This window comes from Setaria italica, chromosome V (genome assembly GCF_000263155.2).
Source record: "Setaria italica strain Yugu1 chromosome V, Setaria_italica_v2.0, whole genome shotgun sequence".
Taxonomy (NCBI): domain Eukaryota; kingdom Viridiplantae; phylum Streptophyta; class Magnoliopsida; order Poales; family Poaceae; genus Setaria; species Setaria italica.
Genome location: NC_028454.1, coordinates 24,643,521 through 24,649,549, shown reverse-complemented (window position 1 = coordinate 24,649,549; position 6,029 = coordinate 24,643,521). Strand labels below are relative to the sequence as shown.

Below are 6,029 nucleotides of genomic sequence, written 5' to 3'. Positions count from 1 at the left end.
AACACTTTGACAACACACCCTCTCTCCTGACCTCTCCTCTACGGACCTTTTCCGAACGAATCTTCCCATCTAAGCTGCTGCTCCTCTCTCCATCCGCTCTCCTCCGCCGCAAGCCTTGCGCCCCCGCCACCGCATCACATCACTCTCTAGTCGGAGGCTGCAGCCGTAGACGAGGCGGCGCGGGAGCTGCGGGAGGCGGCCGCCACCCTCGTCGCCCCACATGCCGCGGAAGACGGCAGGGGTCGCCTCCGCACCGTGGTGCTCGACGCCGACGTCCGCGCCTACAAGGGCCGCTCCCTACCCTCGGCTCGTTCACGGTCGACGAGGTCATCCACGCATGTTCTTCCGGATTGACACCTTGCACCATTTAAGCTCTATCCTTGTGATGTGTTTCTTTGCAGTGGGCATCAGCTAAATCTGTCATTTGTACTTCTGTAGATTGAGGAGGAATTGATGCGTGCCAGGTTAGGCATTACAGATAGTGATGGGGCTTCGTTCTCCCTCAGATCACAATACTGTCTGTTTCAGTTTTTTTTTTTTGTACCTCTGTAGTGATAACTTATGGATTCTAATGATTGTGCAAACTAGCTTAAAATCTTAATTTTCTGAGCATTATGATAGAGAGTCATACACAATGCCACCTTTAATATGGAACTGGTTACAAAATTTTGAGAGCAAGTGAAATCATCTGGGCAAACATGGCAAATTCAGAAAGCGTTCCCGTGAAACATATAGCCTGTTTTCTATGATACATTTATGTTTTGTAAACCGGTAATTACTACGAAAGCACATTTTTTTCCTTGGTGCTTGTTCGTCAGATATGTTTGCTAAGCAAATGTGTTGCTTCATCCTGTGTGTTCTCTGTATATGAACATACTATATGCTTTTCATATATATGGAGCTGCAAACTTACAATGCTTTCCATGTCTTTTCAGTTCTAGAATGGAGTGAATTAAGGTGGCAGCGGCAAGTGAGAGCACTAACAAGTTGAATCATAGCTAACTAACTACTTTAGGTATGAGAAGTAATCTGGCATGCACTTATGTGCCATAGTTAAGGTCACTTGGTTCATAATAGGTTTCCTGCTAACTGAACTTTGTTTGTTTCCCAATTCTTCAGAATTACAGCCTTGTTGATTTTGTTTGATAAATTTTCCAGTTGTGGCAAATACTGATTTGAGAAGAACATCTTCCCTATTCTTAAAACCATGTTTAATTGCAGGTTCAGTGGAGGAGATCATTGATGCATATTCTTTTGAATATCAGGTTAAGGAAGCACACTGCAGCTCCATAGTGCCATGAAGAAACAGATCACTGCTGGTTACTTTCATCCTGGTTTTACTAAAGCAAGTTGCTACTGCAAATTTTCCAGTACCATGAGATGGTTTTATACGGTCAAGTCAAGAAGCATAATCGGATGTGCTGGCCAAGCATCTAAGTACTAACATATATTCTAGATCTGTCATATATACTCGTGAAACTCAAACCAAGCAGCACACTGAAGCTGTACATTGCCAATGAAGAGAGGTGAAACTACAATTGACAGGTGCATGAGTGTAAAATTTTCCTTGGTACTGCATGAAGCAAAGCTCTAACATCTTCATCCTTTTTATCGAAAGGATATATACACAATTCATGACTCGCGTAGATTCTGGTTGAACAACTCTAACTATTTGTTGAATTATCATGTGACCATTAATTATAGTACCGTGAACTCTAAATATGATGGCTTCAATCTTTCATACAAGTGGTGAGGTGTTGGCTATTAGCATGAAGACATTCTTTGTCTTCAGTATCTCGTTAGATATGTGTGGCTCAACTATATATGCCTTCATATAATAAACCTCTCTCTTACTCTTGGGACTGTACTTGCTTGGTCATTCGCTAATCTAGAACAAATGCATGACCAGTGAGAAGGAATAGACTACATTAGTCAAACAATGGGCATAATATATTTTAGCTTGTGTAAGAACACATGAAAGTACTAATCTTCAGTAGAATCGGACAAATGCATGGGAATGAAGTAGTTACAGAATATATTTGCATGGGAATGGGAATGGAATTGGTTGATCAAAGGAGTGACAAACTAAAACAGACAAATGTTTGTACTACTGTCTGAATTTTCGTAGACTATGAAACGTGAGAGATGTACACACTTGTAGTCAGCGAGATAATTGCAGATTTTTGGAGCAAGAGAAGCATTTCAAGCTGTCAAAGAAGATCTACAAGCTTCATAGACAATATATGTTTCATGGTTTTCTGATTGTTTACAGTCTGTCCTTCGATTATGCATTTTAATATGAACTGTAAAGTACTAGATTATTTTACAAATTCTGTGTTTATGGGATGCTTTGACACCGCAAGTACATGCATTTTAGAACAGATGATTCGATATTCCTCTGAAATAATATATCAATGCTACTTTTTTTTTGGCTGTCATTTTCAGAGAAGCAGATTAAATTATCATTTGCAAGCCCGTTGTCTCTTTCAGTCAATAATTATTATTGTTGCTTTTAGTAGTGCAACACAAAACATATGTCAACGGATTATGCATGATGGGACAATATATTACTTAACGGAAAGTTTTCTCTGCCTTTCTCCAGCATCTTCGGCGAAGGAACATGAGTTGCATACTATTAGTGCAGCCACGGTTTTATATACACAGTATAAATTTGTGTCGGCTGCACTAATCTACTCAGCCCGTTTCATTTGCCCCTGTGATCTCAGTTTTTACACTAGTCGTTTCTTCTCCAGAACCATCTCGATCGTTCAATGAGATCCACCTCTGGCTACCTGCTCCTGTTTAGGTGGACGAGTGCTTTCAAGCCCGTACCATGTCAAACTCGATCGATCTGCTAAGTGCTAACTGTCGGTAGAACCGTTCATTAGCGACTGATAATCAGATCGTGCCTTACACTAGATCATGAGTGCTACTGGACACCGGAATATGATGGACAAATGTCCTGTTGATGGAAACAAAGAAGAGCAGAACCCGATGAGCTTTAGGACGCCACCACGGCCACTGGCCGATTGCCATGCATCCATGCTTCCCCTTTCCCGTTCTTTCCGAGCTGAGGGCAATATCATATTCTGATGGGCAGGGCGGCAGGCATATCAAACCGACAACGCAAGAATATATGTGTGCTAGAACATTCCCAGAGGTCACATAACCTTGAGCCCAATGAGATGGGAGACAGGTGTTGCAAGCAGAGCATACATATAATTACTCATGGTACATGCAGCAGGATTGAACAATAGGCCGGTCTTGGTCCACCACTCTCAAACTAGAGGATCATTCTCTTCAACTTTGAAATATTTTGAATGAAATTGAACATCGCCTAAACAAGTGACTACTACAGCACCTTTTCTTTTTGGATCGACAAAAGTAAGCAGCAGCACTTTTCGTAAAGGACAGATAGGCCACCTTTTGAATCCACGGCCGGGCCCATCATTACTGAAAAACTCAGCAGTCTTCCCGATGCTTAGTACCAGTTGGTTTTTGATCCGATACCGATACTAATGTCAGTATTAGTACCGGATCTAACGGCTAGTTCTCAAGGAGCTCCCGTGACCCCCTGGGTGGAGGCTTCACTCACTACTAAAGATCACCCATTAGTACCGGTTGAAGCCACCAACCGGTACTAATGTGCCTGAGGCCCTTTAGTACCTGTGGAGGCTTCACCCGGTACTAATTGTCAACCTTTAGTACCAGTTGAAGCTACCAACCAGTACTAACTTCCCTCCTATAAATTAGGCATCTTGTTCCTCCTGCTTGAGACATTTCCTCCAGCTCGGGCTTCATCTATTCATGGCGAAATAAGGGAGGTGTTGCCGGATTTTTGACACATTTCATGGGGATTTCACTCATTCAAGTATTCTAAAGGTTAGGTTAGAAACTTCATTCTTCCTTGATACATGGTTAGTATACTAAGTTTTATACTTTAGAGTTAGAGTAAATTATGATTTTTAGAATAAGGTACAATGGAGAAATTTTCATTTATATGCATGTGTTATATATGTTTGAGCTACAATTTTTTGGATGCTATGTTTCGTATTAGTCAAAGAAATTGATCAATATAAGGTTAGAGGAATAATTTCATAGTTTAATCATTTACAATATGAGCTAAATAAATTGTGGGGGAAAAATATAATTTGTTCATATTTTAGTCATTTGCAAATATGAGCGAGATAAATTGTGGTACGTAGAGATAATAAGATTAAATAGACGTATGTAATTAATCATTTTTAGAATAAGCTACAATGGAGAAATTTTTCATTTATATGTTATGTTTGGGCTAAATAAATTGTGGGAAAAATATAATTTGTTCATAGTTTAGTCATTTGCAAATATGAGCTAAATAAATTGTGGTGCATAGAGATGGCTACTTCTACTGGAGGGAGTGGCGATGGTGAGGGTGATCGTCGTTCCTCTCGCGGTAAGGGGAAAACCATAGTTGACCCTCATGATAAGATGAAGAAAATGAGCACGTGGGAGAGAGCAATGCTTAATTATTTGGAAATATGTCATAAAAATGCTGTTGTGGCGGGTCAAGAACTTCCTTTTGGTGGTCATTATGCTCCACCACCAGTCCTGAGGGTTTCAGGTCCACTGAGTACTACCATCACAGGAGGCACAAATAATCCACAGGATGAGACTGGGTCAGCTAAACCTTCATCTTCGCCACCCAAGGATGCTTAAAGTCCTCCTAGATAGTACTCAATGGATGGTTTGTCGTACTGTATCTTGTTGTTTGGGTCTAAAATTTAAATTTGTATATTTCTATCTAAACTTTCAGCAACATTTGAATTTATCGTAGTGTATCATGTTGTTTGGGTCTAAACTTTAAATTTGAGTATTTCTATCTAAACTTTTAGTAACATTTGAGCTTTATGAAATTTGTATGATGTTTGCTATGCTTTTGCATGATCAGAATATCGTTGATTCAGTAATACTTTATAGATGAATCGGCAATGGATGTACAACACAGACAAACGCTCCATGGAGTACATTAATGGCTTGCGTGCTCGATCTGGCAGAATCCAACAAGCCGCCATCCAGTTTCATTTATTGTCCATGCAAAAATTGCAAAAATAAGAAGGATTACTCATCCAGAAAGACTATTCACGCCCACATATACAGTTTTGAATTTATGCCTAACTATTTTGTTTGGACCAAGCATAGAAAAAGAGGAGTTATGAGGGAAGATGATGAAAAAGAAGAATATGACAACATTCCTAACTGGACTAAGGAGATGCCTTTGCAGATGCTCCAATGGGAGAGGCTGAAGAAGAAATGGGCGAGGCAGAAGGTCATATCGATGATCTAGGTCAAGTGTTGCGAGATGCAAAAGAAGACTGTGAGAACGTGAAGGGGTCAAAGAAGTTCGAGCGTATGTTAGATGAACATAAGAAATTGTTGTATCCAGATTGCAAACAGGGGCACAAAAAATTGGGTACCACATTGAAAATGCTGCAATGGAAGGTAAAAAATTGGAGTTTCTGACAAGGGTTTTGATGAGTTAATGAAAGTCATAAAGAACATACTTCCCGAAGGAAACAAATTGCCGTCCTCAACGTATGAAGCAAAAAAGGTTGTCTGCCCTCTAGGTTTGGAGGTACAAAAGATAAGTACATGTCGTAATGACTATATCCTCTATCGCGGTGAGGAATATGAGAAATTGGAGACTTCTCCTATGTGTGAAGCGCTGCGTTATAAGATCAAGCGAGATGACCCCAGTGATGTTGAGGGGCAGACTAGCAAGAAGAAAGTTCCTGCGAAGGTAATATGGTATTTCCCTGTAGTACCACACTTGAAGCGTTTGTTCAGAAATAAGGCACATGCAAAGTTGATGCGTTGGCATAAAAAAGAACGTAAGTAAGATGAAATGACCAGACACCCCGCTGATGGGTTCTAGTGGAGAACAGTTGACAGAGAATTTTCCGAGTTTGACAAGGATGCAAGGAACATATGGTTTGGTTTAAGTACGGATAGATTCAATCCATTCAGTGAGTTTAGTAGTGGTCATAGCA

The 6,029-nt window shown here is 40.4% G+C and overlaps 1 long non-coding RNA gene across 2 annotated transcripts; it reads left to right on the top strand.

Moving 5' to 3' along the window:
* LOC101759622 lies at window positions 1–1,746 on the top strand. 2 transcript variants are annotated; one of them, XR_001164018.2, is made up of 3 exons: window positions 1–464; window positions 936–1,015; window positions 1,222–1,746. It is a non-coding gene; the product is annotated as an uncharacterized LOC101759622 (long non-coding RNA). The 2 variants fall into 2 exon arrangements; XR_002677616.1 differs by having other exon boundaries at window positions 1–1,015.
* The last annotated feature ends 4,283 nt before the right edge of the window (window positions 1,747–6,029 follow it).